This window comes from Phaseolus vulgaris, chromosome 1, assembly GCF_051622355.1.
Source record: "Phaseolus vulgaris cultivar YP4 chromosome 1, ASM5162235v1, whole genome shotgun sequence".
In the NCBI taxonomy this organism is placed as follows: Eukaryota; Viridiplantae; Streptophyta; class Magnoliopsida; order Fabales; family Fabaceae; genus Phaseolus; species Phaseolus vulgaris.
The window spans coordinates 18,570,988-18,583,906 of NC_143498.1; positions in this window are offsets into that span (position 1 = coordinate 18,570,988).

A 12,919-nucleotide genomic window follows, 5' to 3' on the forward strand; every position below is an offset into this window, starting at 1 on the left:
CAATTGGCATCAAGAGCTTGGTTCTTGAAAGTTATTCAAGTTGATCCAGAAATTTTTTTTTAAATGGCTGAAAAGTTTTCTTTTGGGGAAGGTGCATGTTTAAACAATCCACCTTTGTTTTGTGGTATGAAATATGGTTTGTGGTGCATAAGAATGAAATTCTTTGTTGAATCTTTAGATAAGAAAATCTGGAATGTCATTACAAAGAACTATCTCATGTCTATATCTGAAAATGATTCTTCTGAAACTGAACATCTTGATTGTATAGCTATGAACATCATTGTATATGCACTTGATTCTAATGAACTGCTCAAGGTTTCAGAATGTATGTCTGCTAAAGAAATGTAGAATACCCTTGAAGAGCATCACAAGAATCCAAGGAGTGCATGGATGGAAAAAGAAGAATCTTCTGCTGAATCTCTCTCTTCAGAATCCAAAAGGAAGGTTCATGTTAAAACTAAATGTCCCAACAGAAGGAAGAGAAACTTCAAGAAGCATGATAAGAAAGGTAAATCAAGAAGAGCTTCTAATGATAAAAGCTCATCATCTAGTAAGAAAGAAAAGGCAGACTTATGCTTAGTTGCTGAAGATGATGATGAGTCAAGTAGCTCAACTGAGGTTAGTTCATGTGTTTCTCTAAATGAATAAAATTATAGTGAATTGCTTGAAGCTTTTCAAGAAACTCATGATGAAGCTAATCGATTGGTTCTTTCAAACAACCGATTGAAAGAACTTAACAGCTGGCTGTAAAAGAGAGTGAAATCACTTGCAGATGAGATTGAAAAATCTAAAAATGATTTCAAAAATCTGGAAAATCATTTCAAAAATGCTTCTTGCAAGTGTGACACTGTCATTTGCGAAAATTGTGAAAATCTTGAGAAAAAGGTTCATTATCTTGTTGAAACTGTGGACAAGCTTTCAAAGGGGAAATCTAACTTTGAGAATGTCTTGGCATCTCAAAGCTGTGTTTTTGGAAAGGCTGGTTTAGGTTTCAATCCACAAAATCAACAAGATAAGTTTTCAAATTTTTTTTCAAGAAAGCCAGTAAAACAACTGATTGTTAAATCGAAGCAACCGGTTGTTACATGCTTTTATTGCATGAAAAAGGGCCATTCGGTTAGATTCTGTAAAATAAGAAAATTCTCTGTTCCTAGAGGCTACATGAAACGGATTCCTAAAGGATGTGAGGTGCCAAATGAGAAAAAGAAATCTATTGGACCCACATTTGTGAAGGGACCAAATCTTGTTGCTTGAACTCATGCTTGTGCAGGATTTCTAAAGAATTGTGAAGGAATAAGTCATGTGATCAAGTTCTTGGAAGAAAAAGACCATCATTGAAGCTGAATCAATGCTCTGCATCTGTCCAAAAGCCCTTAACAGTGAGAAGAGGCTTCTTGATCATAAAGCACATGGCTCATTGAAGAAATAACATAAGGATAAGACTTTCCTTTCTCTGTTCTTAATTTCTGTTTTAAAGCTCTTTCTCATGGTTAAAAATCTTCTTTAAAATGCTTAATGTCATTTGCTTTGATCTTTTTCTGCTCATGGTTAAGTTTCAAAATCAGTTTTAACTGCTGCAGAAAAACAACCGATTGTTTTAAGTCTGACAGCACTGTGAAGAAACCAATTTAATTGCTATTTTGAATTTCTATCCGTTGCAGATCAATTCAAAGAGAGAATCTTGGTCAAAGAACCTGTGATTGAAAGCTGATCACATTCAGAGAGAAGTTACAACTGTCATAAAGGAATATATTCCAAAATCTTGGAAATTCAAGAGCCTTAATGACTAGTCAAAGATCACATGTGAAGACCATGTGATTTTCAGCTTTTTCTGACGTTTTCTGTGCAGGACAGGGTCAAGTCCTCTCTCTCTGAAAATCTGGTACCCACTCATATCATTGAATGCTATTTGATTCTTTTACTGCTATAAAATCTGGTGCAGCTGATCTCTTCCACAAGAACAACCAATTGCAAAATCTCTTGCAAAATCTGTGAAGTGAGCTTTTCTTTATTTTCTTCTCTGCCATCATGGAATCAACTCCTCCCACCTCAAAGAGAGTCAAAACCAGAGTTGTAAGGTCTGGAGGAAGGCTAAAAGGCTGGTTTTCTGGAGACAATGATCTTATTGAGAGGTATAGGTATGAAACAAGTATAAAAAAGATAAACAACCCCAAGGTTGTGTGCTTTGATTGGCTGAAAAGTCAAAAGCTTGATAATGTAAGGAGGCTGCTCAAAGATCAATCTCTCAGAAAGTTCCTGGAGATTAAGGGAAACATTTACCCAGATTTGGTAAGGGTGTTCTACACAAATCTTAAGTTTGAGGGAAACAATCTAGTTTCTCATGTGAAAGGTGTAGAAATGGAGATAACTCATGAGGTATGGGCTGCTGTTGCTGGTCTCAAGTTCTCTGGTCTTAGAATCAACAAGGAAAACCTTGGAGTAGTGGAGAATTTCAACAAAATCCAATACTACAAGAGTTGCTTGAAGAATCAACATGCTCAAGTTAGAACATGCTCGGTTGGAGGTCTAAAGCTTGATGAAAGATTGCTAGCCCTCATTGTGACTTGTATTCTAACTCCAAGGGGGATAAATCATTTAGTGCTTACTGAGGAAGATCTGGTGTATATCTTTTGCATCATGAAGAAGATCAAAATCAATTGGATCCACATCATCAAAGAGCACATGCAAAAGGCTATGAGGTTAAATGACTATCACTATCCATATGCTGTTTTGGTATCTAAGTTTCTACTCTATTTTGAAGTGAACCTTGAAGATGAAACATCTGAGTTGGTCAAGTCAACTCACGAGTTGAACAATGGATCACTCAGCAAAATGGGTTTTACCAAAGTAGGTGGCAATTGGATTAACAAAGATGGTGATCTTGGCGCCTCATCTAGTGCTGCTGCTGATCTTGAACAAGATGAACCTGCTGATATGGATGTTCAACATGAAGATCCACCTGAAGATTATCAAGATGCTGGACCTAGTGCTGATGCTGGAAAAAAAAAAGAAAGGATGCAAACCATGTCTCCTTTTGAGAGAGTCATGGTTTGACAGCATGGATGCACGCTTCATGACTCTAGATGAACAAATCGAAGCTGTCCATAACCAAATCTTTGATCTTCAGTTTGCTGATGATGATGAATGAGGAAAAACAACCGGTTGATGTATCGAAACAACCAATTGTTTTTTGTGGTTATATCTGGTTTTCAAATTTTTCTTTCTTTCTGCTGTTACTGCTTTAATTCTGATGTAATCAAAACAATTATCTTGTTTTATCTCTTCTTTTTGTCTATTTGTGAAGACAAATAGGGGGAGATTTATGTTGTTTGTGTTTGATTTCAGTTTTATGTTTTTCTGCAAAAACAGTTTGCTATTTGTGAATGTTGTTTACTCTGATATTATGCTCTGGATTTCTGTATTTGTCTCTGTTCTAACCAAATATCAAAAGCTCTATGCTTTTCTTAAAATTGTACCTTGCAGGAACTGCTTCAGATCAATCAGGTACAACACAACATTAGGGATTTGTCTTCATCAAATAGGGGGAGATTGTTGAACCAAGTGGTGTTCAAGCTTTGAAGAATCCAAACCCTTTGAAGGATGTTGAAGCCTTGGCTGAGCTTGCTGTTGCTGTGCTGTTTTAGTTAGGATCTGGGGTAGATTGTGTATGTAATCCACCTCTTAATTGAATTCAAAGCATAGGCATTCTCAATCTTTTTGAAAGAAAAATGCTTTTCAAACTAAGTTAAAAACAACCGATTGTTTTGTCAAAACAACCGATTGTTTTGTCAAAACAACCGATTGTTTTGTCGAAACAACCGATTGTTTATACTTAGATGTTTTTAGAAAAGATTGAAAACTGTTTTTCAAATGGTTGAGCTGTTAAAACCAAAACAACCGATTGATTCGAGGAAACAACCGATTGTTTGTTTTGGGACCATAATAGAAAAACTGTTTTATCTTTGACTGAGCTTTAAATGATTTAATTGCTTACGCTCCAGTTATTAAATGCTTTGACCAATCTTTAAATGCAATTTAATAATTTGTTAAGATTTAATAACAAACAACATCTTTGAATAAATTCATAAAAACAGATTTGTGAAACAAGATTTTGAATAGAGTTTTTGAGTTTTTCAAAGAGCTAAGATTGCTTAGAGTTTGTGATTGATCAAAGTGTGTGGAATAGGATTTTGCTTGTATTGATTTCAGATTATCTTCTGTAACAAGTGTAATCCTTGTACTCTGCTGAACAAGTTTTGTTTCTGTGTTTGCTGAGATTGGCTGAGTGTTCTTGAGGGGATCAAGATCAACAATCTTAGTGTTGGTGTGTTGGCCAAGAAGAGTGTGTCTTGAGGTGATCAAGGTCATTTTCTTGGTTGTGGTGTAAGTGATCAAGGTGTGGTTGCTTAGTGGATTTCCTAAGGGTTTTTGAGAAGACTAGATGTAGCTTTGGGTTTAGAGTGAACCAGTATAGACATCTGTGTGCAATCTCTCTATCCTTAATCTCTTTAAATTCAATTTTGTTTGTTGTTTGCTGGTATAAACAACCGATTGTTTCTGTGAAACAACCGATTGTTTTTCTGGTACTGTAGTTTTTGCTTGCTGTTTTGGCAAACTGAATTCTTTATCAATTGTTTTCTTGAGAGAATTTCATTCTTGACTTAAAAGTTTGCGAAAACCCTCTTTAAACAATTCACCCCCCTCTAGTTTAAAGCCATTCATTTTAACACTAGGTGCATATTAGTAAGACTAAAAAGACATTACTAAGCACTCATATAGTCCAAATTTGGTCTTAAAAGCAATTTTCCACTCATCACCCCCTTTGATTCTGATGGCATTCCTTTGAGCTCTTCTTTGCGTTTTGGTGATGAACTTGCGGAAGCTTGTGGAGGAGATGAAGCAAGGCCTTCCTAGGAAGTATGGGTGCCTTGAAGGTGCATGAGAGTGGGGAATTGGGGAGGTTCAGCCAACCTCTTTGAAGGTGATGAAGTGAAGATTAAAACCTAGATGCTAGGCAAAGAGTAGTGTATGGCACAAATTTGGCAGCATAACAATACTCTATTCAATCTTGAAATACATGAGGTTGGCTCCTCCTTTTATAGGCTAAGGAGGACCTAAAATGATTACCTAAATGATGAGAAAATCCAAACAAAATGAAATGCAAAAGAGTAGCACATGGAGGCACATGGCACATGGGTGCACATGGCCTCCTAACTTGCACATGGACGTCCTAGATTAGTGGAGAGGTTCTAGAAACCGTAGCTAATCTAGGTTAACTCCTCCTTGATCCTAAATTGCAGACTTTAATCAAAGGTTCATAAGGCTATGCTATTTACACCACAATTAAGACTAAGCTACACTTTGTTGGGCCTTCTTAGACGTCAACCTTCTTGGATGTCATCTCTCTTAGACGCTTCTTGTGTGGCCTAGACGCTCCTTGTGTCTCTTAGACGCTTCTTGTGTGGCCTAGACGCTTCTTGTGGGTGCCCTCTATGCAAGGTTGGTCCTAGACGCTCTCTTGGTTGCCTTTCATGCAAGGTTGGTCCTAGACGCTCTTTTGGGTGTTGGGGCCTCTTCCATCATCCCCTCTCTCTTGAAAAGGATTTGTCCTCAAATCCAATGCCTTGTCTTCAACTAGGGTGATGGATGTGGCTGGATGGTGTCCATCATCTCCTCCTTCTTGAGAAGATCTATCCTCAGATCTACAGATTCGATCTCGAATAGCAGCCTCTTGCTTCGTCAAGGTTTGTCTTCCCGGATCAAATGTCCATCTATGGTAATCTTGAAACAAAGCAAAGGAGTTAGTGTGAGCAATTGGAGAAAACTTAATTGTATGAAGTTGCCATTTTTGTTTTTCTTTTGTTTTTGGCAACTTTTCACAATATTTCCCTTTTGATGGTTATATTGTCCTCTAATCCTCTTATGTTTTATAAAATTTTCAATAGTAGTTACTTTTTCCTTAGGCATAATTCCTTGAGGAGGTGGTAACAACTTAAAAAGAGAAAGAGGACTATATACAACTTCAAATGTAGAAATATTAGTAGTCTTGTGGACTACTCCATTGTATACATGCTCATTATGGAAAGGAAAATATGTTTATCCCAAGAGTTGTGGTTGTCTCTCATGATTACTCTAGGCATAGTAGAAAGAGCTAGGTTTTCAATTGTATTTTGACCATTCTTTTGAGGATGATAAGAATTTAAAATGAACAACTTAGTTGCAAGTTTTTCCAAGAAAATCCTCAAATCATGGTTTGCGAAATTTGGAGCTCGATCCAACACTATGCTTGGGGGTAAACCATGAAGATGTATCACTTCTCTAGGGAAGAGTTTATCCATATCCATAAAAATGGAATCAAGACCTTTTGTTGTCCTAGGAAGCTCTAATATGAAATTTAGGCTTATGTCTTCCCAAGGATCATTTGCAAAAGGTGAAGGAGTATAGAGTTCATGAGACATTGCCTTAGGTGTAGTTTTAAAACAAGAAATGTATCTAGGGTAATGTCTTTGAACCTCCTTTCTCATGGGTGACAAAAGTTTTCCTTTTAAAAGATCTAGAGTTTTATCAACTCTAATTTGGCCCATGAGTTCTCTTTCATGAAGAATTTTTCTCTTATGTGTAAAGGTAGTCTTGTTGTTACAACCATTGTTTATGAGAATTTGTACATTTTGAAATGGTTGTCTCAATAAGACATGACAAGTTTCTTTAGGCACTAGCTCACATAAAAATTTGTCTTTGTAGATGCCTATAGATAACTTGAACTTCACTTGGTGATATCTTAGCACATATGAGAAATAATCTACTTCATCTTTATCTATGCAAGCCTCTTTCAAGGATTCTTCTTTTTTGACAAGGCTTGCAAGTGTTCCTTTACAAAAGGTAAGGCTAGGTTGTTCAACAAGAAGCATATTTTCAAAGGTATTTTCAAATTTTCTTTCTTGTTGAAGGACCTTGTGGTAAGGAACACTGTTTTCCCTTGCCTTTTGTTTTTCAAGGGTTTTCTCTTGATTTTCTATTTTTAATATGCTTGTAAGGAGTTATAAGATATTCCTCATTCTTTCTAGATTCACACCACCCCTCACTTGGTTTTTCTTTTTCTTTTTCTTTAGCTTCCCTTTCGTCTTCCTCTCTTTTCTTTTGTATCTTTCTTTCCTTCTTTACTTTATGGGAAGCAAACAATTTTTCTACCCTCATTTCCCAATCTAAGCAAGCTTCTACATTTTCTTTTCCATGGAAATGGGGTAGGTCTACCCTAACCTCTCTTGGGCTTTCTTGTTCTCTTCTATCTCTTCTATGTCTTCTAGGAGGTGCTTGATAATAATCTTTTATTCTAAGGCTTCCCTCCCCAAAAGAATCATGATCTTTAGAGATAGATGCATGAGAAGGTAATTTTTTTGAAATGTGAGACTTCTCATCCTTTGCTTTAGTCAAATCATTAGTTCTGGTCACATTCTCCAATTGTTTAGATGAAATTGATTGAATATCCTTGGAAAGTTGTTTTAAAAGAGATTTCAAGGATTTCACATCACTTTTAAGAGATTTAGAGGAGTGAGAAGACATGACTAAAACTTTGTGTTTAGAAATGTTTTACTTTAAGAAAGATGAGGAAAGTTAATGAAGGTAGTTTTCCAGGTAAGAGAGGTGAGTCACAGTGGACTACTTAAATACCAAGTCTTTGCCTTAGCCAAAAACTATCCCTCAAGATCTTCAGACAAATCTTTCTTTAGGTAAATCAATTAAAACACAATGAGGATGTAGAAATCAAAAATTTTATGCAACAAAAACAATGCAAGCTATCTAGCAAATTATCAAAGCTTTAAACAAGACCAAACAAAAACAATTAAGTGAAGTTAATCAAAAGCAATTGGCGTAATTAAAGCAATTAACAAATGCTAAGCTTGAAAGTTTAAGCTAGTCGGCCCTAGGTGAGGCTTCTTGGACACTTGGAGCCCTTGAAGACACACTCACCGTCTAATTGCGAGATTAACAAGTAATTAACAAGAGTTAAATTGCAAAGAAATTAAATGGCACTCCCTTTGCTGTTTTTCTAATTGCACTCCCTTTGTTGTTTCTTCTTTGTTGGGCCTTCCAAGGTGTGTGGTGTATTTAGTATGTGTTTGTTGCTGCCCCTTGCCTTTGATCCTCTTGGAATTAGGTAATTAAATTCTTCAATCCAGCACCTATTAAGCAAAGCTAGACTCCCGTCAAGTCAATTCCCACTCAACAAGTACCAATTGATATTTAATCCACCACAAAGCTTAGAGGTCAAAGAAAGAAAGCAAGAAACAAATTAATTTGAAAAGACAGTACCACACAAATGGAATTAAATGTGACACAACTAGAATGAGTTCAAATGAAATTAGACAAGCAAATAAAAAGGCACTCAAATAATGGATGGCACACAAAAGGAACCTAAGGAATAGCACTAGATTTAATTTAAAAACCAAAAACAGCACCACTGAAAAAATGTTGTGGTCCAGAATGCATGACTTTTAATGATTTATGCTGAGCTGTCTCTTTTGTATTTGCTTCTAAAAATTGTTACACAAACAAATCAAGATCTTAACAAACTTTTGGCGTTGGTTTCACTCCAAACGCATGCACCAATTAATTTTAATAATTTGTTTAAAATCAGTGCTCAAAACCGCCAAATGTAGCGTTAGGATTGCACACTTTTTTGTAAGATTTATCTTTTTTTCAACTGATTTTTTTTTTCTTTTGCTAACACCTCAATCTAGTGAAATCCAGAGGCTCAGAATTTTCTTATGATGTATTTAATTTTCATAAAGCAAAACAGCCAAAACAGATTTGTGAAAACAGGGGATTCTGAAATCTGGAATAAAAAACAGAATGATATACCAACAAAAACACAATGGAAATAATGTGATGGAATTTGTGTGGATCTAGCACACAAATAAGAACTCAAACTAAAATTAAAAAAGCACCAAAGGATCAAAACAAAGCAGATTGCAGATCAAGCATTCGAAAAAAAAAAAACAAGAAACAAATAAATCAAGAAGAGTACTACTAGGATTTGTTGACAAATATGGAAACACATGACTTAGACAAAAGTTATGGATTCATAAAATGAAAAGACTCAAGAACATCATATGAACCAAATGAAATTTCAAGCAAGACTCAAATACGTAAACATAAAAAACAGCAACACAAAGATATCAAGAATCCTACACAAAATTGAAAATAGATGTTCAAGCACAATTTTGAACAAAACCCACCGATTGAAATGAATAAAAAAGCATTCAAATCATATTAAAACACAAAAATAACAAGACAACTTGGAATAAAGATGAACAACTTGGAGAAAGAAGAACTCAAAAAGAAAAATGCAAAGAGATACTCATCTTTGAAGAACCATAGCTCTAGATACCAAATGATGGCATTCCTTTGAGCTCTTCTTTGCGTTTTGGTGATGAACTTGCGGAAGCTTGTGGAGGAGATGAAGCAAGGCGTTCCTAGGAAGTATGGGTGCTTTGAAGGTGCATGAGAGTGGGTAATTGGGGAGGTTCGGCCAGCCCCTTTGAAGGTAATGAAGTGAAGATTAAAACCTAGATGTTAGGCAAAGAGTAGTGTATGGCACAAATTTGGCAGCATAACAATACTCAATTCAATCTTGAAATACATGAGGTTGGCTCCTCTTTTTATAGGCTAAGGAGGACCTGAAATGATGACCTAAATGATGAGCAAATGCAAACCAAATGAAATGCAAAAGAGTAGCACATGGAGGCACATGGAGCACATGGCACATGGGTGCACATGGCCTCTTAACTAGCACATGGACGTCCTAGATTAGTGGAGAGCTTCTAGAAACCATAGCTAATATAGGTTAACTCCTCCTTAATCCTAAATTTCAGAATTTAATCAAAGGTTCATAAGGTTATGCTATTTACACCACAATTAAGACTAAGCTACACTTTGTTGGGCCTTCTTGGACGTCAACCTTCTTGGATGTCATCTCTCTTAGATGCTTCTTGTGTGGCCTAGACGCTCCTTGTGTCTCTTAGACGCTTCTTGTGGGTGCCCTCTATGCAAGGTTGGTCCTAGACGCTCTCTTGGTTGCCTTTCATGCAAGGTTGGTCCTAGACGCTCTTTTGGGTGTTGGGGCCTCTTCCATCAGATTCTAATTTGGTGATAAGCACTTTTTAGATCAATTTTAGAAAACACAATGAACCCATGCAATTCATCAAGTTTAGGAATTGGATGTTTGTATTTGATGGTGATATTACTGATGACTCTACAATCACAACACATTCTTTATTTTTCATCTTTCTTAGGCACCAACAAAACAGGTACAACACAAGGACTCAGGCTTTTTTGTACACAATCCTTCTCCAACAATTCATGAACTTGGGACTCCATCTCCTTGGTTTCTTTTGGATTAGTTCTATATGTTGGTCTGTTTGGTAGACTAGCTCCAAGCACTAAATTTATTGGATGTCTTATGCCCCTGAAAGGTGGAAGTCCAATTGGTCCTTCCTTAGGTAACACATCACCAAACTTTTTTAAAAGGTTTTTAACTCCAGGAGGTAGAACATTGGGTCCTGAAAGTGTGGCAGTGCATGTAAGTGCTTATTTAAAAAGAATGAGGCTTGGAGGTTGTTTAGATAGAAGAATTTTCTTAATATCTTTCTTTATTAATTTTGTTTCTATTTGAATGACCTCATGGGAAGGAGCACTCTTCTCCCACGCCTCAGCATTGTCCCTATGGACTACCCTTTGATTCTCAAGAACTTATTTTTTTTCAATATCCCTTTTTATTTTCATTTGTACTTGATCCTCTACTACTTGTGAAGGTGTTAAAGGAAAAAGTACAACCTTTTTATTATTATGGGTAAAAGTAATCTCGTTGGTAAGGCCATTGTGCGTAATTTTCTTACCTAATTGTCAAGGCATTCTCGATAAGATATCACAAGCTTCCATGAGTACTACATCACATAAAATGTTATCATTATAATACCTATAGAAAGTTTGATATTTACCTGTTTATTTAAGGTTAAATCCCCCTTTTCATTTAACTATTGTAATTTATAAGGCTTAGGGTGGGGAATAACTTGAAGGTTAAGTTTCTCAACCAACCTAGTGCTACAACAGTTGCAGCAAGAGCCATTATAAATAATGAGAGAACAAGTGTTTTATAAAACTTTGCATCTTTTATGGAAAATGTTCTCTCTTTATGACTCCTGTTTCACAATAGGTTGATTGTTAAGGGTTCTACAGATCATCAATAATTCTCTCTCACACGGATATGCTCCCTCACTTTTTTCTTTATCAGACATTACACCATCATTAGTTTCTTCATCTTGGCTACTATATATATGTATATATATATGTGTATATGTATATATATATATATATGTATATATATATATATATGTATATGTATATATATATATGTATATGTATATATATATATGTATATATATATATATATATATATATTTCCCCTTAGGATCCTAGTTCTTCTATTGAGACATCGAGATGTTACATGACCTTTACCAAGACACTTAAAACATTGAATTTCCCTAGTGTGTGTTTGTGGGATTTGCACATCTTTTCCTTTATCTAGGCTCTTGGGAGTTTTTATTTTGGTTTTATCTCTAGGATAACTCTCCTATCTTTTGTACTCTCTTTTATACTCTTTTTTGGGATAAGAATTAGAGTAAGAACTTTCTGTACGACTTAATCTTTTTCTTAAATTTTGTTGTTCAACTTTCATACAAAGTTTGACCAAGTCATTAAGATCCCTGTAGAGCAGAAGTTCTACTTTATCCCTTATCTCAAGACTGAGACCACTTAAGAACCTAGATATGGTTGTTGTTTCTTCCTCCCTAATGGATGCTCTCATCATATATAACTCCATTTTCTGCCTATATTCTTCTATATTAATATTCTTTTGTTGGAGTCTTTGGAGCTTGTCCATTAACTCTCTATTGTAGTAAGAAGGAATATGACGACGCCTCAAGGCTCCGCTAAGGTCATTCCAATATGTAATGGGAGGTTCCTTATGGAGGCGTCTATCCCTTTCTAGGATTGTCCACCAGTACATTGCATTATTTTGAAAGCTTAAGGTTGTCACGAGTACTTTTCTTTCCTCACTAACATGGGGACAGACAAATAATTGTTCTACTTTCATTTCCCAATCTAAGTAGATTTCAACATTTTCCTTCCCATAGAAATGAGGTAAGTCAACTTTGGTTTCTATTCTAGTGCTTTCTCTTCTAATTCTTTTAGGTGTAGGTTGATATTAATCATGTATTCTAAGACTCCCTTCTTAGAAGTGGGAATCACTAGACCTAGAACTTCTAGAGGGTTGAGTCTTTTTAAGTTTTCCAATATAATCATCTCTTTCTCTGATCATTCTTAACTCCTCCTCTAAAATTGCAAGATGAGAATCTATTTCTCTTTTATCTTCAATCATTTGATTCTCATGTTGTAATTTCCTTAGTTGAATTGACTAGAGATATTAAGCCATTTGTAAAAGAGTTTTAGTAGAACTCAAGTCACTTTCACTAAAGTGAGTAGTTTGTTTATACATGATAAGAGATTCTGTTAAGAACAATTCCCAAAGACAAAAGCTAAGTTCAGTGCACTAGGTCCTAAGAAAGGGAGGTGGACCACTAAAGATCATTTAAGTACCATGCCTTTCCTAGCCAAATATTATCCCAATAAACTTCACAAATTTCTCTCTAAGCAAATTATTAGAACACAACATGATGTGAACACTTATAAAGCAAGAAATTGAAAGCAATAAAAGAAAACAATTAAACTTCTAAGACTAGAAAGCTTAAACAAGGAATTTTCTAGGTGAGGCTTCTTGGCACCTTTGGACCTTGAAGACACACTCACTGAACTAACGCACACTATTAATCTACTAATTGAAAGTTTAAAGCAAATACAACTC